Source organism: Saccopteryx bilineata, chromosome 4 (assembly GCF_036850765.1).
Source record: "Saccopteryx bilineata isolate mSacBil1 chromosome 4, mSacBil1_pri_phased_curated, whole genome shotgun sequence".
NCBI lineage: Eukaryota > Metazoa > Chordata > Mammalia > Chiroptera > Emballonuridae > Saccopteryx > Saccopteryx bilineata.
The window spans coordinates 249,928,001-249,946,765 of record NC_089493.1 but is presented as its reverse complement, the minus strand read 5'-3'; the positions used below and the strand labels follow the sequence as shown (position 1 = coordinate 249,946,765).

The window sequence follows — 18,765 nt, the reverse complement described above, 5'->3', positions numbered from 1 at the left end:
CTCTCTGAGGGTAATTATTTGCTGTGGAAGTTGGACTTTCTTGAGAATGGAAAGGAGACTCAGGTAACAGGAAGATTGCAGCTTTTCCTGTCATGGTCTGATTTTTTTTAATGTTCTGACTGTGGTTTTCTGAACTATTATTTTGTTTCTTCCTTGTTCTTTGCCTGGAGGTTGAGGGAGGGGAACTGTGTTGGATCTGCCTATAAAAAATATCCCAGCAGCTGCCGAGAGCAAATTTTCTTGGGGAGATTTTGTTTAGTCACATCTTTCAGTCCCTCTGACTGAAAATGCCCGAACTAATATCTGGCAGGCATCTTTTTAATCTGGATGTGCTCTGAAATCCTGGGTTTCTCTCTGGTTTGTTGGGTTTATCTAATTCTTGTCTCTGTTTAGTCTTTGTTTAATGTTGTCTAAAATGTGTCTGTTTTTAAGGCATAAACTAAGGTTTTTTTTGCATGCAAAATTGGAAATGCTGGCTCCAATATTTAAAAAAAATAAAATGTTTTTAGAACTTGTAAGGAGTGCTCATTTAAATTTAAATAGAATAAAATGTAGATCCTTAAGACTTCCTGATTTGGTTAGTGCATTGTGAGGTATGTTCAGAGTTAGAGCCAAATAGCAATTTAAATATTAGGATTAGTCAAAGTTACATGTTATACTTGTGTTTTTTGTATGTAAATTGTCTTGTTATGTGTAAAGTTATACTCAGATAGGCAAAACAAAGGAATTGAGCAAAATTAAGCAGGGCCCTAATAAGTCATTTCAGGAATTTGTCTCATGGCTAATTCAGGCAGTTAGAAGAATAGTATAAGCATGCTAATTCTGCTTCTCAGGCCACGTCCTGCAAAAGGGCCCCAAGAAAATTGGTAATTTGGCTCCTCTGATTTTTCCAATTGATTAAAAAAAATAGGTCAGGAATGCCCTGAAATGGAACTAACAATACAAGGGTGTAAATTTAAAGGACTTTTAGATACCAGAGCTGATGTATCTGATATTGCTAAGCCACATTGGCCTCCTTCCTGGCCCACTCATGCAGCAGCCACAGAATTACAAGGTATAGGGCAGAGTAAATCCCCTCAACAAAGTTCTGGAAAGATTAAGGTCATTCTGGATTTTTTCAGCCTTATGTGCTCCCTGGATTGCCAGGTAACTTGTGGGGTAGAGATGTTTTGAAAAATATGGGAGCATTACTTGTCAGTCCTAATAGATTAGTCAGTACTCAGATGCTTGATCAGGGATTTTTGCCCACTAAGGGACTAGGGAAATAACAGCAGGGAATTCTCACCCCCATAGAAGTGGCACCCAATACCAGAAGGTGTGGATTAGGATATCAAAATTATCATAAGGGCCTTGGTAGCTCCTGCTAGCCCAGTAAGGCATTGTGTAGACCCAATTACTTGGAAATCAGATAATCCTGTATGGGTAGATCAATGGCCCCTTTCTCAGGAAAAACTTAGGAGAGCTGCTCAATTGGTACAAGAGCAGTTACAGCTTGGGCACACTGAACCATCCAATAGTCCATGGAATATGCCTATATTTGTCATTAAAAGGAAATCAGGAACCTGGAGACTATTACAAGATTTGAGAGCAATAAATAAGACTGAAAATTATGGGTCCTCTTTAGCTAGACTCCCTTCTCCTGCTGCCATTCCATGGAATTTTCACATTGTAATTATTGACTTGAAGGATTGCTTTTTTACTATTCCTTTAATCCTGCATGATTGCAAGTGTTTTGCATTCAGTGTTCCTTCATTTAGTTTCTAGGCTTCAATGGAGCAATACCAGTGAAGAGTTTTCTTCAAGGTATGGCTAACAGTCCTACCTTGTGCCAAAAATACGTTTCTCAAGCTATTTCTCCAGTATGAAGGTGGTACCCTAAGGCATACATAATTCATTATATGGATAATATTCTTATCACTCATTTAGAAAAAGAAACTGTGTTAATCATTTTACAACAATTAGAATATTCTTTGAAAGAATTAGGACTATATAGCTCCTAAAAAAGTACAGCAATCTTTACCTTTTTCTTATTTAGGACAAATTGTTGAGGGACAACAAATTTATACACAGAAAATAGAAATCAGGACAGATCATTTGTAAACTTTAAATAATTTCCAGAAACTGTTAGGAGACATTAACTGGCTTAGACCTTCCTAGAAATTAACTACTGGGGAACTGAAACCACTTTTTGATATTCTTAGAGGCTCCACTAAACCAGCTTCTGCTCAGCTACTTAGAGCTGCGGGACAAGAAGCTTTAAAGCTTGTAGAAAATGCCTTGCAACAAGCACAACTAAAATGCATAAATTCTGAAGAATCAATTGCCTTACTAATTTGTCCCTCCAGTTACATGGCAATGGGACTATTGTGGCAAGCTTTAGGTCCTACTGAATAGATTCATTTGGCTGTTACTTCTAAAAAAGTTTTATCTTTGTATCTTGATCTTGCCATCTCCTTGATTATCAAGGGGTGTAGGCGACTCTAACAGCTTATAGGTTTTGAGCCTCAAATTATTGTTTTTCCTTTTTCAAAGGATCAACAACAATGGCTGTGGAAAACTTTCACTAAATGGCAAATTGCTTTTACAAATTTTAGAGGCCAAATTGATTCTCACTATCCAACTAATAAAATAGTTTAATTTTCATTAATTACTACATTTGTATTTCCTAAAACAATTGTTAATGAGCCCATTCCTGAAGCACCTACAGTCTTTACTGATGGGTCTAGCTCAGGAATAGCAGGCTTATAATCGATGGACAAATTTATACTAAAATAATTTGCCTTAAAATCAGCTCAAAGACCAGAATTACATGCCATTATCATGGCTTTTCAGCATTTGCCATATTCCTCCTTTAACCTGTATACAGACAGCAAATATTTACTTATGGTTGTTTCCACTATAGAGACTGCTGTCTTAGGGACAACTGCTGATGAACTATTTAAGCAGTTTCTCCTTCTTCAAAGACTTGTACGTCAACATAGAGCTCCATGTTTTATAGTACATATTTGAGCTCACTCCATGCTCCCTGTAACTTTAGCACAAGGGAATGCCCTTGTTGATCAAGCTACCCAAAATAAAATTATTTGGAGCAACCATGACCGATTAAGCAATTCATTCTCATACTATTCATCACCAGAATGCTGCAGCCCTACGTAAATAGTTTCAACTTTTTCAGAAGGCAGAATGACAGATTGGTAAATCCTGTCCAAGGTGTCCTATACTACAATCTGTCCCTTCATTTGAAGTTAACCCTCAAGGACTCCTACCAGGACAACTTTGGCAAATGGATGTTACTCATATACCTTCATTTGGCAAACAGTCCTATGTCCATGTTTCAGTGGATACTTATTCTGGATTTATGGTAGCCTCTGCTAGGAGAGGAGAAGCTGCTAAGCATGTTATATAGCTCATTGTATGCATTTTCTACTATTGGACTTCTTGATGTGATTAAAACTGACAATGTTCCTGCATATGTAGCAAAAGCATTTACTGTATTTTGTCAAATCTTTTGAATTACAGGTATTTCTTACAATCTTTAAGGTCAAGGTATTATTAAAGTGTTCCCAGCAAATATTTAAGGTCAATTTTAAATATATAAAAGGGGAAGTCTTATCCTGGAATTCCTGCAAATCTACCTTACATTTTAAAAAAATTTTCTTTTGAATGTTGAACAGGAGACGCCAATTTTTTTTCTCCTGCAAACTTCTACGCTCTTTTATTTGATCCAGCTAATAACACTGTTTTGTCTTTTTCCAAATGGCTCCAGATATATGGAAAAGTTTTATATAGGCAGATGGGGATCCTCAAACCCCTCAGCAAGATCTTCTGAGCATGTCTTTTAAGGTACCAAGTGGCAGAAAAAGCCCAAAAGAGATCAGGTGAAATACTAGCTCTTGGGATACACACTCAAAAGGCTCCAATTCCCCAAAGGGGCCTCTTAGGACTCCATCAGGGCCCTGCTTCAATAGTGGAAATGATTTAAGCCAAAGCTTGCCAGGCTTACATGCCTTTGCTGTGAGGAAGAAGGGACACTGGAAGGTAGGCTTCCCCCCCCCCACTCCTCTAAGGGAGGGTTCAGTCTCTTCCAGCCCTGTTCCAGCCACCTGTGACCTAACCTTGCCCAGAATGCTAGGATTTGCCACTGAAGGCTGAAGGTGCCCAGTGCCGTTTTCCCCATCTATGACACTGTGCACGAGCCTAGAGTATTTCTTCCAAGTAGCAGGTAAACTGATCTCATTTACACAAGGGCCACTTAACTATGTCTTGCCTGAATATTCAGGATTTTTATTCTTCCCTCGAAGATCTCTGTTGTGGGTGTTGATAGTCCTATTTTATGCTGCTTTGTTTAATATATAGTTTTCCTTTATTCCTCCTGCCTCAATGCCCCATTTATATTTTAGGCTGGGACCTATTCCTAATTTAGAGCTCCTTTTTTCCTTTGTTGCCAACTTACAAATTTCCTCTGCCACCCAGCTTAGTGTATCCCAAGGTTCTCCTCACCAACCCATGGTTGTAAAGCTCCAGTATAAGACCCCCTGGGTTCATCTTTCCAGTTTAAAGAAAACGGAAGCTCCATCTTCATGTGTGCTGCAAATGGTTTTTCCAGTCTACTTGGGTCATTACCAGCTAGAAGCAGCTGTCATTGAGACTTTGACACTAGCTGCAGAGTGTAGAAGTGTGACAGTAACTCCAGTGCCATGTGGACTTCTAGATGTATTTCCTGGACTCCTGCTCCTGTGACAGCTTTTGATGGACTGAACTGGGATTGGGTTGCATTTGCCGAAATTTGGAATGGTGTTGGTGCCAACTTGGACTTGGTGAACATGTTAAGGACACTACTCTTTTATAGATTCTTGTTGTATTAGCCAAGAGTTTGCTTAAAGCCTTTAATCACTGTTATGTTTTAGAATATTTGGGTATCTTGTTAGTATTGGCTATACTAATTTTTGTTTGTTCTGTATTTTTTTAGTCTGCCTCCAAATTATAATCTGGGAAACTAGGAAATCAGATGAGTGCAAATCTCAACACAAAAATTAAAAATAAAAAAGGGGGATATGTTTTGGACTGTAAATGGCAAAAAGCCATTGTAGATTTGAGGCTTAGCACAGGGCTGAGTTCTCCCCCCTCCATCTCCATATTTGGCTGTGATGCTTGCTTTTTTGTACCCACTCTACCTGCTTCCTTGGGTTGCTAGAAGCAATATACATGCCCTTCCTCTAACTTTTTTTTTTTGTTCAGGATGTTGGTAGATTTCACTAATGTATCCTGTTTTTGAATTGGAAGAATTCCTGTCTTAGCCTTGGATGTGCAACTTTGTATCAAGGTCCTTGATTTGCATATGGCTTTATCATAAAGCAAACTGGGGCTATGGGGCACTCAGATACTGCCAGGCATGTTGAAGAGTTCTCCTGGTCCCATCATTTTTGTTTTGATAAGTGTGTTTCCTTAATTCTGCACTGTTATTAAGAGCCATGCTGGTTCACGGCATGTCTTTTTTAAAATTTTTTAAAAATTTGCCTGACTTGCAGTGGCACAGTAAATAAAGCAGTGACCTGGACACTGAGGTCACCAGTTTGTAACCCCAGGCTTGCCTTGTCAAGGCACATCCAAAAAGCAACTACTACAAGTTGATGCTTCCTGCTCCTGTCTGCCTCTACCTTCTCTTTCTCTCTCTCTCACTCCTCTCTCTAAAATCAATAAATTAAATTTTTATTGATTTTAGAGAGATATGAGGGATAAGAGTGAGAGAGAAATATTAATTTGTTGTTCCACTCATTTATGCATCTAGTGGTTAATTACTCTTTTTTTATTCTTTTCTTTAAATCTATAGGCAGACAGACAGGAAGGGAGAGGGATGAGAAGCATCAACTTACTGCTGCAGCATCTTGGTTGTTCATTAATTGCTTTTGCATAGGTGCCTTGACCAGGGGAATCTAGCTCAGTCACTGACCTCTTGCTCAAACCAGCAACCTTGTGCTTCAAGCCAGTGACTATGAGGTCACGTCTACAATTTTATGCTCAAGCCAGGGACCCCACACTCAAGCCCATGAACCCCCTCAAGCCTACAACCTTGGGGTTTGAAACCTGAGTCCTCATCATCCCAGGTTGATGCTCTATTTTCTGTGCTACCACCTGGTCAGGTTTCAAGGGTTAATTTTTATATGGGCCCTGACTGGACATTAAATACACAACTTAGGTATATGGGGATGACTCTCTAATGAATTATGCAACTTGGCCAGGGCTCTTTTCTGTCTTCTTGTTTCAGAGTGGCCTTGTCCAGTCTAATGGTACAGTGACCACCTTACCTCCTTTCCTTCTTATCCTTTCACCTTTACACATTTAACCATCCTTGCCCTTCCTTAATCATCAGAGTCTGGTCAGCACCAAACAGTCTTGGGAACACAGCCTCAGGTCTGTGGACCACAGAAACCATTTGGCTCAAGTTAGAGATCACATCTGTACTTCAGCTGTGTTTCAGTTCTAGACCCATGAAAGTGGAAGGACCTTGCTGACCACATCCTCATAAAACCAGACACACTGAAGAGATGGCTGACACAGGGCCTGATACAATGGTCCCTACCCTGGCCCACAACCCCAGCTGCCTTAATCATGATTAATCCTTTCCTGTCTGCAATGAGGCCAGGGCTGCTAGACAGCGCTGTCCTGGAGCACTCCTCACCTGCCAGACCTTCCTCTTCCTTTTGTGATGACAAGTGCTCTGAATGAGTTATTTTTTATGTGCTTTTATACTCTCTACCTTTCCTGATCATTAACACATCTATAAATATATGTAATTATTTACACATGGAAGCAGTGTATCAAATTGCCCCTTACTGCACATTGCACTGTTTGCATCTCACTTGTTTGTTAAACGCAAGCTCTGTCCCCGGTTAGCTGTTGATAGGCTGGGGACCTGACCCCAGGTGAGTTTCAAATGGGCAGCACGTGCCTGCGACCCCTCACCTCACTGCCTCCGATTCCCTTCTTCATGCGAGTCCTCAGTGTCTTCCGCTGGGGTTCTAGTGGCCTGCTGGCGGTGAAACATGAAAGCAGGCCTAGGGGCTCTGAGGCCTGGGGAGAAACAAAATCGTGGTCCCCAAAGCGAAGCTCTTGAAAAAGTAGCCCCGGAACTCGCTGCCTTCTGTGTCGCCCCAGGGTCCTTGCCCGGTTCCCACACCCCCATCCCCACCCCGTCACCTTTGCGCAGCAATGCGTCCTGGTTCCTCTCCACTTTGGGGCAGCGCACCGTCTCCCAGTCACCCATGGCGGCCACCCTTCCTGAGAGAAGTAGGCGTGGATGTCCCTGAAAACCTCCAGTGCCTGAGGGAAGACGCGGCCTCGTGACCCGTCACAGCGGCTGGCGGAACCGCCCCTCGTTCTGTTGGATCCGAGCTGCTCCAAGTCCAACTCCCCTCCCTGCCCCCTTACCTGCGGCGCTGCCTCTGCCGCCCTGCAGGCTCCCGTCCACGTCTCTGTTCCCGCCACGCCACACGCCCAGCCCCTATGTGCCTGTGCAGGAGACGATGCTGAGGCTGACTGCTTGGCCTTCCAAGCGCATTTTCGCACGTGCGTGGGCGCTCGCGGTGGGGTATCCCTGAAAGGGGACACAAGGGACCAGCCCCAGGGACGCTAGGACAGGCCAGGGCAGGGACTCCAGCCAAGCCAGAGGAACCTTTGCTCAAAACAACGACTTGGGCTTTAATTCACCGACCTTTGGGCTCAACCAGTGACCATGGGGTCATGTCTATGATCCCGCGCTCAAGCCTGTGAGTCCGCGCTGATGCCAGATGAACTTATTACATTTTCGTGTTGTTCAAACGCTCTCTAGAGATCCTTTTATTCTACTCTCAAGTTTATTGAACATCGTTATGACTGTTTGCCTTGAATTCTTTCTCTGTCCAGTTACCCATGTTCATTTTATTTGGATATTTCTCTGAAGTTTTTTTCTTGTTCCTTCATTTGTGGTATATTTTTCTGTCTCCCCATTTTCTTTGTCGGTTTTTGTTCCTTTGAGTTGAATGTAATTAGTAATCTCACCCAGTCTTGAACATGTTGTCTTTGTTACATTGTGTGTTGAATAGTTTCAGCCTGAGGGTTGTCGGGTTGTCACTGGGGGGAGGTGCATGAAGTGCCTGTCCTGTCACCTGGCCTGAAGGAGTGGGTTCTGAATGGGCCACCTGGGGTGTGTGAGCCCCCTTGCACATTTAATCTGGGTAGGGCAGCCTGGTGTAAAAGGGGCTGCATGGTGTGTGCTTTGCATGTCCTCTTTTAATTATCTGTTGGCAGAACACGATCTGCAGTGGGTTACCTGATTGCTTTCTTGTATCTCACCCCCCATTAGATTCACCCTCTGTCCTGGTGGGGTAGCCTGGGTGCACACAGAGCCTTAATTTGTTTATTCTTCACCTTCACAGGACCTGGCAGCCCTGTGCACATGCACAGCATTGCCCCCCTCACTCTACACTGGGCCACAAGGTTTTGCTAGCTTTGTACTTTCTTTGGGTAGAGCAGCCTGACCAGTGTGAGCAGCAGTGCCCCCCAATCTCTAAACTTTCTCTGATCATACAGTTCAGTGTGCAGACCATAACCCATTTTCTAGCTCCTATTTTCCAAGATGGGAATGCCAGTAGTGACCCACTATCTCTGCACTTTCTCTGGGTCGAATATTCTCACAGCTAGTGTTGGAATCCATGGGAGTCCGAAAGACCAGAGTAACAGGCTTTATTGAAAGGAAGAAACGAACCCTGCCGGGCACTTCTTCTGGGGGAGAAGAGCACCAGTTACAGACTAGGGGCAAGTTACATAGTGTTTGGGAGAGCCTGAGTGGATACTGAGGCAAAAGTCCTGGTATGTCTGGAATGCTCCTCCTTGGGGGTCTTCTATCATGTGGGTGTTGAATCAAAAGTCCTGGTATGTCCGGAGCCCCTTTTTGGGGGTGGCTTGTCAGCTTCTTGGAATTCCTCTGTCTCAGGGGCGATAGTCCAGTAAGGGTGAGGTCTGACAGATAAGTGGAACATCAAGAGGGCAGTTTGGAATACACATATCTATCAGCTGGTACCAGATTTTTTTGCTAGCTAGGCACTCTCTCTATGTGGGGGAGCCTCAGATGCATATGCAGCTCAGTGGCTGATGTGTGACCCTGCCATACCTACCTGCTGGGTCTATATCTGGGAAGAGGACCTCTTTTTACACAAGCTAAGCTGCCCTCATGATTCTGTTGTATTTAGCTCCAGGAGGGTTGGCTGGGGTTGTGCTGCAGCTCCCTGAGGGTGGCCATAGAGTCTGGATGGAGCTCCCATCTTCTATCCACATGCTTGGGAGGTGTAAACAGTGGTGCTCACTGTTCTATTGGGTCCTGAGCTGATCCTTCACCTTCTGCAGAGATCTCATGGTTCCTCAACCTTCTCTATGCATTCTCTCTCTCTCTCTTTTTCTTTCTCTCTCTAGCTTGTTGTGCAGAAGCTGTTTAATTGTTTCTCGGTTGTCTTTTTGGAGGAATTGTTCTAAGTAAAGGGGTACATTGGATTGGTTTTGGGTGGGTGCAAGCTCAGCGTCCACTTGTGCCATCATCTTTGACACACTGGAGAGTTCTTAAATAAAGTCTGATATTGGCTGAAGCTACAGGCTTCTGCTTTGATATGCTCTTAATCTTTATATTCAAATGTCTAAACAATTCTCGAGACATTTGTTTTCTCTCTGACTTCAATTCTTTGTTGGATCCAAGAGGAGTAGTTTATTTTCACCTTGTTTAGCTTTTTTCTTCTGTGAGGATGGGCATGATAACTGCTGAGCTTCTTACTTGTAGGACCAGAAACCAGAAGTCTTGCATTAGTCTCGCTTTTATCTCTTGGCTTCTTATTCCCTATTTGTAAATAAAGTGATCAGATCACTCCATGGTGCCTAAACTCTCCTCTACCTCCAGAATTCAGTTCATTCCATGAGCATCAAGTTGCATGAATGATGGTGCCAATTTGTGACATTTGCTACCATTCTACAGGTAGACCTGCAGGTGGACAAAGAGAGGCACATTATTTTCGAGTCCTCACTTGATTATGTTTATCAAATCCAGGAAGTTCAGGAGTCCAAAAAATTCAACATTGTGGAGACAATAAGTTCCACGTATTCTTTTTGCTCTAAAAATATTTTCTGAATACTTCGTAAATGCTAAAAACCTTTATCGTAAACTTGGGATCTGAGAGAATGTGAATGTGTATAATTGTGATGAATTTCTGTCTCTTTCATTCCCTATTTTTTTCTCTGCTATGATTTGTTTTTCTCTTTTTTTCTTCCTCTCTTCCTCTTTCCCTCCCTGGATTTCTCTATCACCCTTCTTTTCATCTTGTTTTTCTTCTTTCCTTCCTGCCGTGCTCATAAAGTGCCCATCATATACCAGGTACTGTGCTAGGAACTCATATTCCTGCAGTCAGTGACTTCCCATTCTACTATTTTTAATTCTGTCTTTTTAACTTTTTTAATTTAAATGTTCTTAATTTATTGTAAAATATAATGTGATTTGATAAGTATATTGAATTTTAACAGCCTTTTTATTATAAAAAAGTATTCTTATTGCAGAAATGCTAGAAAAAATTATAAGAAAAACAAAACAACAAATTTCCAATACAGAGATTGTAAGGTCGGTGGATAATGGGGGAAGGTCACGTGGGGAACCCAAACCAGTGAACTTTGCCTGGGACCGCCCACAACCAAGTGTGCCAAAAAAAACTTCCCAGGAGTCCTTTGGAAAAATGTGACCATCTTCCAGCCAGTGATAGTTCACCATGTCATATTAGCTCGACTACCCTAGGGACCATTTAAATGTCTCTTACAAGGGTTCACCCCTTGCGACTCCTCTGGCCTCCGGCTTTCCTATGGGCCAAGGAACCTTGTTGGGCATGATGCATGCTCTGTACTCAATAAAGCCTTTTTTTATTCCATACTTTGTGGCTCAGGCCCCTTCCTTCCTTCTGGGGGAGGGGAATACCTTACAGAGATATTTACTGTTAATATTGTGGCATTTTCTTCCCATGTTCTCTGTGTACCTATTATATTTCTCTATATGTACCCAGGTAGATTGGGTGTGTATATATTGTGTGCATAGGTGTTCATTGCACATGAGCATATATCTCTGTGTGCACATGTGTCTGTCATTTGCATATATCAGTGTATGTATGCAAATGAGTATTTATTCACTTATCCAATAAACACTTATTGTACTTCTGTTATGTGCCAGGCACTGTGCTCGACACTTGTTGCCTAGAGAATGAGACAGACTCACTTTCTCTCTTTATAAAAACTATGCTGTCATAGGGTAGACAGAGGGAAAGAAAAATATACATAAATAAAATAATTATAAGTTATGACAAACATTGGATTTGGCAGTGCAATGCCTTTGGTCCCAGTTTTGCTTGATCATGGCGAGGTCCTGTATCTCAGCTTCTCAGAAGGCAGAGCTGTGGCCTAAGTCTTGGTCCTTCATCAATGCAAGTTCTCAGCTATAAAACTGAGAAAATTTATAAGTGAGGAAACAAGGACCCTGAAGGTGTTCTGTGAAGAAAAGAACCTAGCTTGTAAGTGGTGACCCAGGCTCAGGTAAATTCTGGATGCCCAGAGCTTAGCAGGTCTCTCAGTCTGGCCTGTGGCCATGGCACAAGGAAAAGTACATGTTAGGAAAGGGGCCACTCTGTGCTAAACAATTACAAATAGTGTATATGCCCTTGACTGTTAAGAGCAAAGAAAATACTTCTGGTGTTGTCACCACAGCAGACTAGGTTATTATTTTATTTTTTAATTACCTCAGCTTTTCTCTAGTACTTTTTTCCTCCCAAAAGACAATGACTTGCTCTCACGAGAGAGCTGAGTAGGTTAGAGCATCACCCCCATACACTAATGTCATAGGCTTGGTCTTGTTCAGGGCACATTCAGAAACAGATTGATGTTTCTGACTGTCTGTCTGTCTGTCTACCCCTTCCTCTCTCTAACATTAATTATTAAAATTTAAAAAAAAGAAAAAAATGACAATGCCTTTTTTGTTGTTTTTGCAGCTTAAATACTATAGAGGAATGAATTATGTTTTTCAAAATTTCACCCCAAAAGGAAAAAAAAACTGGTAAGGTTGTAAAGTACCATATTTCTTCATGTATAAGATGCCTCCATGTATAAGACACACCTTAATTTGGGGGTCCAAAATTTCAGAAAATGATAACAAATGCAAATAAGCAGAAAATGCAAGTAAGAAAACAACAACCACTGTATAAGACACACTCAGTTTTCAGACCCCAAATTTTTCCAAAAAAACGGTGCATCATATACTTGGGAAAATATTGTAATATTTAAGGGGATAATGAAATAGTTAAAACAAAAATTTCCAGTTTCTAGAATTTATCTTTTTCTCATTACAAAGCTGACATTTTCCACTGAGCTCCAAACTAAATATATACCTCAAAATGCTTAGAGCTTGAAAGCAAAGTTTTTTAAAGTAAATTTAAAAAATTTCAGGTTTTATGTTCCCTGACATAAAATGCAGCTGATATTAAAGTCACCACAAAACAAGTAATGAACATAGAATAACTTGACAAGATTCTGGGGAAACTAAAATATTTCACTAAATAGTTGTAAGATTCAAGTCCTATAAACAAACTGATACAACATTGTAAAGCCAGGAGCCACAGCCAGGGCCATCATCAGAGCAGCCACCTGGCCCATGCAGGTTCGCATTGGATTCGGACAGTCGGTAAAGAAACAGTGGAGCCAAAAACTGATGGGCCATAGTCTTTTATTCTAGCTTGCACCCGACGGGCAAGTAAAAATACACACTGGGCTCCAAAACCCAGTCACATTCAGTGCTCACAAAGCCACTGACTTATCCGATTTCCTAGAATCAAAGGTTCCTAGCTCACCAGACTTATTCACCTCTGTTCCCCATCTCCTTCCTTATCCAAAATACAAACTCTACACAAACTGGCATCTCACTTAGCACTCCGCCATCTTGGCTGCTTCTCCTGGCCTCCTCCACGTGGCCTTTCTCTGCTCCCCTCTGCTCTCTCTTCTAATGATAATCTCAGGAACCAAGAGCCCAAACTTTGTTCTGCCCCCATTTTATACTGTAGCTTCACAACCTCTAATCCAATATACAAAATAGGGAAGTCTCCAGTAGAGTCACTTCTCTGAGGCATGATTGGATTGTACCACCCCACATCAAAAAGGGTGGGAAAGGCTTAATCCCAAAACCAAACCCCAGGCTATAAGAATTCTAAACACACATTAATATCACCTGGGCGACGGCCTCCATCTTTAACAAAATGAGCATAATACATTTTATCTGCCCAACAATCCACCCCTATGCTCACTTTACTACCCACAATTTACATCACCAGCATTCCTGTGCAAGGAAATTAGAACATTACACAAATTACAACAGCAAAAATCATAGTTTCAACAATTACAAAGGTACACTTCACCAATCTCTGAGCACTTTGCCCAAAGTGCAAAATGTCTTCGGCCTATGGGAAAAGTTTCCGGGGGCAGGGGAGTGCTTCCAGCAAAGCCACCCCCCACCGCCATCAGGGTATTTCACATTGTCCAAAATCCGTAATCCGTAAATCCATCCAACAAAGGAACCAATGCCCACTCCAGTCGTAGTCCAGGAAATCAGTCCAAGCACATGGGGCATCAGCCACCAACCTCATTTTTGCCATCCTCGCAGGTCTTACACTGTCCCAAAGAGGGGCACGTGGCAATGGAAGTCAGCATTTCCATCTCTGCTCCGGATAGCATGTCCAGCCCTATGTCCCAAAATCGCAGACCAACTGGGGCCGCAGTAGGTGCTCCTTCCAGCTGGGCTTCCATCTTCTGGAGACTGCAGATCACAACTCCAACCCAATTCTTCTCATCCTCCAAAGAGGAACTGAAAAGACCAGTTCCTGCTGCCGGGCTTGAACTTTGGGCCGCTGCCGCCTTCTGCTCCGCAGACCTTGCAGCTCCAGACCGGCCTCAGCTTCAGCCTCAGCCTCAGCCCCGGCCTCCTGCCGCTGCTTGCTCTCCACAACATCCAGGGCAATCTGCAACTCATGAACCTGTGATTCCTCCTCCAGTAGCTGCTCCATTTCCAGGCGAATCTCGTGAGCCTGGTCGGCCTCCTCCTCCAGCACTTCCTCCAGCTCCAGGGTCAGCATCTGTTTCTCCCACGTTTGCTCCAGCTCCTTCTGCTTCTCGGTTGGCAGGTCCCAGGCAGCCTCTTCCACAGAGCTCTCAGTTTCCTCATGCATGGCTGTAAAAGTCAGCCAGCCTACGATCCCCAAAAGGACAGCCATGGGGAACCATAACACTAGCCAGTCCTCTACTCCACCGCTCAAAGGTTCCTTGCCGATCTGTATCAAATCCTGCCGACTATGCCAAATGTAAAGCCAGAAGCCACAGCCAGGGCCATCATCAGAGCAGCCACCTGGCCCATGCAGGTACGCATTGGATTCGGACAGTCAGTAAAGAAACAGTGGAGCCAAAAACTGATAGGCCATAGTCTTTAATTTTAGCTTGCACCCGGTGGGCAAGTAAAAATACACACTGGGCCCCTGGCTGGTTGCTCAGCGGTAGAGCATTGGCCTAGCGTGTGGAGGACCCGGGTTTTATTCCGGCCAGGGCACACAGGAGAAGCGCCCATTTGCTTCTCCACCCCTCCGCCGTGCTTTCCTCTCTGTCTCTCACTTCCCCTTCCGCAGCCAAGGCTCCATTGAAGCAAAGATGGCCCGGGCGCTGGGGATGGCTCTGTGGCCTCTGCCTCAGGTGCTAGAGTGGCTCTGGTCACAACATGGCGACGCCCAGGATAGGCAGAGCATCGCCCCCTGGTGGGCAGAGCGTCGCCCCATGGTGGGCATGCCGGGTGGATCCCGGTCGGGCGCATGCGGGAGTCTGTCTGACTGTCTCTCCCTGTTTCCAGCTTCAGAAAAATGAAAAAAAAAATACACACTGGGCTCCAAAACCCAGTCACATTCAGTGCTCACAAAGCCACTGACTTATCCGAGTTTCCTAGAATCAAAGGTTCCTAGCTCACCAGACTTATTCACCTCTGTTCCCCATCTCCTTCCCTATCCAAAATACAAACTCTACACAAACTGGCATCTCACTTAGCACTCCGCCATCTTGGCTGCTTCTCCTGGCCTCCTCCACGTGGCCTTTCTCTGCTCCCCTCTGCTCTCTCTTCTAATGATAATCTCAGGAACCAAGAGCCCAAACTCCGTTCTGCCCCCATTTTATACTGTAGCTTCACAACCTCTAATCCAATATACAAAATAGGGAAGTCTCCAGTAGAGTCACTTCTCTGAGGCATGATTGGATTGTACCACCCCACATCAAAAAGGTTGGGAAAGGCTTAATCCCAAAACCAAGCCCCAGGCTATAAGAATTCTAAACACACATTAATATCACCTGGGCGACGGCCTCCACCTTTAACAAAGTGAGCATAATACATTTTATCTGCCCAACAAACATCTAGACCAGTAATTTTAACCTAAGTACCCAGTGATCTAGATATTATCTTATAGTTACTTAATTGTACAAAAATCTTTTCTTGTTGACTATCAAAGGAAATATTATATATAATGACTTTTTTATTTTTAAGTGAGAGAGACAGACAGGGAGATGAGAAGCATCAATTTTTTGTTGTGGCACCTTAGTTGAACAATGACTGCTTTCTCATGTGTGCCTTGACCTGGGGGTTATAGCCATGCCAGAGACCCCTTGCTCAAGCCAGAGGCCATGAGGTCAGGTCTATGATCCCACCCTCAAGCCAGTGACCCAACACTCAAGCTGGTGAACCAGCACTCAAGCTGGCAACCTTGGGGTTTTGAAACTGGGTCATCAGCATCCCAGGCCTATGCTCTATATCAAGGGTCCCCAAACTACGGCCCACAGGCCACATGTGGCCCCCTGAAACCATTTATCTGGCCCCCATCACACTCCTGGAAGGGCACCTCTTTCATTGGTGGTCAGTGAGAGGAGCATAGTTTCCACTGAAATATTGGTCAGTTTGTTGATTTAAATTTTCTTGTTCTTTATTTTAAATATTGTATTTGTTCCCGTTTTGTTTTTTTACTTTAAAATATGATATGTGCAGTGTGCATAGGAATTTGTTCATAGTTTTTTTTTATAGTCCGGACCTCCAACGGTCTGAGGGACAGTGAACTGGCCCCCTGTGTAAAAAGTTTGGGGACCCCTGCTCTATACACTGCACCACTGCCTGGTCAGGCTACAATGAGTTTTTATAAAAAACTCATTTTGGGGGGAGGAAGGGGAAATATTTTCAAAAAGAACATGACTGACTATCAGATTAGTTAAGAGAATGTGTAAAGTTTAACTAATTCAGGGTGTCAAATTATAAGAATAGTATGTGTTGATGCTTTAACATGCTAAGTACAGTCTCAAAATCAACATTATTTTCTTCATTTAAAATTAAAATAAAGTCTACATTTATTTTATTTACATACTTAGAAGTAGTTTACTAAGTTGTAAAATAGTCACTATGAAATGAAATAATCATATATATCAAAGCACTTTAATGGTTTGCCCTTTATGAAGATAAGATATTACAGCTTAAAGCAGTAGGGAGAATAAGTTTTGGTACTTATGATTTCAAAAACGGCTGAAGCTAGTGTTACCCTTTTTTCTTAGTTTATTGCTTTAAAGTGATGATATTCAATTATAATTTTAAGGGAGAAATATAGCATTTTAGAATAGTTCATCCTTACACTTGTTACTAGGTATTTTATTTATATATACAATCTGTTTATTCCATGTGGAATTCAATAATAACCAAGCATCTAAAACCAGCTGGTTTTATGTCTAACACTTCCAAAAATGAAACAACAGCTTTTATTAAAGTAAAAACAGCTATTATCAGCTAGCATATCTCAGCAGTTAGCATTTTTAACTTTCTTTTAAATTTCATGGATTTGCTTGACCAGGCGGTGGCACAGTGAATAGAGCATTGGACTGGGATGTAGAAAACCCAAGTCCAAGACCCCAAGATTGCCAGCTTGAGTGCGGGCTCATCTGCTTTGAGCAAAGCTCACCAGCTTGGACCCAAGGTCGCTGGCTCGAGCAAAGCGTTACTTGGTCTGCTGAAGGCCCAAGGTATAGGCACATATGAGAAAGCAATCAATGAACAACTAAGGTGCCGCAATGAAAAACTAATGACTGATGCTTCTCATCTCTCTTTGTTCCTGTCTGTCTGTCCCTCTCTCTGACTCTCTGTCTCTAAATAAATAAACAAGTAAATAAATAAATAAGTAAAATTTATGGATTCAGGTCCAATACAAAGAGTAAAAGTCTGAGTGTAGGTAAAGTGTACGTAATGCAGGGAGACACCAAAGTTTCCCTAAGTCTACAGATGCCAGTTAGTTTCAGAATGAATGTAAAAGTGTTAAGAGAAGAAAGTTAAGGTGGTGTGTAAGCTTCTTTGGTTCATTTTAGAAGAGAGAATTAAAATACTTTTTATTTCACTTTTAAAAATTATCCAATCTAAAAGGAATGCCTAGAATCTTCAAAAAAGCAACCTTATACTCTCATCCCATTACCTGAAATAAGTGGACTATGTGCTTAATTCTACCCTGCTACCTTCTACTATCGTGACCCCATTAAAAACTGACTGGCCTGTTCACTTGGGTTAATAGTCTTTGCTATGTGGGTTTATAAAGACAGATTAATCACCTGACAGGGACTTTCTGGCTAGCAGGCATTCAAAACACCTCCACTATGTGAAATTTTATGTTAAAAATTACTGTTCCTACTATTATTCTTATAATAAGTAAAAGTATTTAATACATTAAATACTGTTACAAAACAAAGCTTACTTGTTCCTCATATTTTTCTTAAAAATAGTCGGAGTAGGTGACATCACGGAAATGATGCTGTGAGCAGCGCGTCTGACAGCTCTCCCCTAAATCACAACAAATTTATCAACTAGAAACAGAAAAATTTATCCTCGGAGCATTCCGGAGTTCCACACAAACTGATAGCGAAAGGACTGTTATCACTTGAATCTGAGAGACGAGGGTGTGGAGGAATCTACCACAGGGACGTTCTTTCAAACCGCAAGAAAGTGCGCCTGTGGTGAGTCAGACCATATACTTGGGAACCGCGAGCCAGCGCGAGCGGCCGACGCAAGCCGCCACCGCCAGCCGCCGCGAGCCCCTGCGAGCCGCCGCCGCGAACCGCCACCGCGAGCGGCCACCACGAGGAGCCGCCGCGAGCTGCCGCGAGCAGCCGCGCGCGTCCGGTCCGGTTGAGCACCGCTGACGTTCCCAGCGGCCCTCACACTGCAAGCGGGGGTCGCCGGCCACTGGTGCCCGGAGTGCCCCATTCGCGCACGTGCCTTGGGCATTCCACGCGTCCAGGGCGCCCTGCTGGCTCGCACACCCAGGGGACTCCATTATCCTGCGCCTGGCGCGGTCCAGCCCCCAGCGACTAGGCGAGCGGGAGAGGCTTGGGAGATTCTCTCCATGGGCGGGGCACCTCACCCAGCCATTTGAGCTAACAATCAAGCGTTGGGGGAGGGGCACGTGCAGGCAGCCTAAAATACCTTCGGAAGTACAATCACTGAAATTAGCTTAACCCATAAAATTTGCGCACCCTCGGTTCTAATTGATAAGATCTCTCTCAGTTCAGCGATCCAAGACAAGAGGCGTGATATTTTTTAGTGCCTCTCGCTAAAGGGGCGGGGGCAACTTCTGATTGATAGAGCCTCCATATTCAGGGATAAACGCTAACAAGAAG

The 18,765-nt window shown here is 43.1% G+C and overlaps 1 pseudogene; it reads right to left on the bottom strand.

Annotated features, from left to right (window-relative positions):
* Positions 1-7,264, bottom strand: part of LOC136335672 (histone-lysine N-methyltransferase PRDM9-like) — a 40,425-nt pseudogene extending 33,161 nt beyond the window's left edge.
* Positions 7,265-18,765: the final 11,501 nt, after the last annotated feature.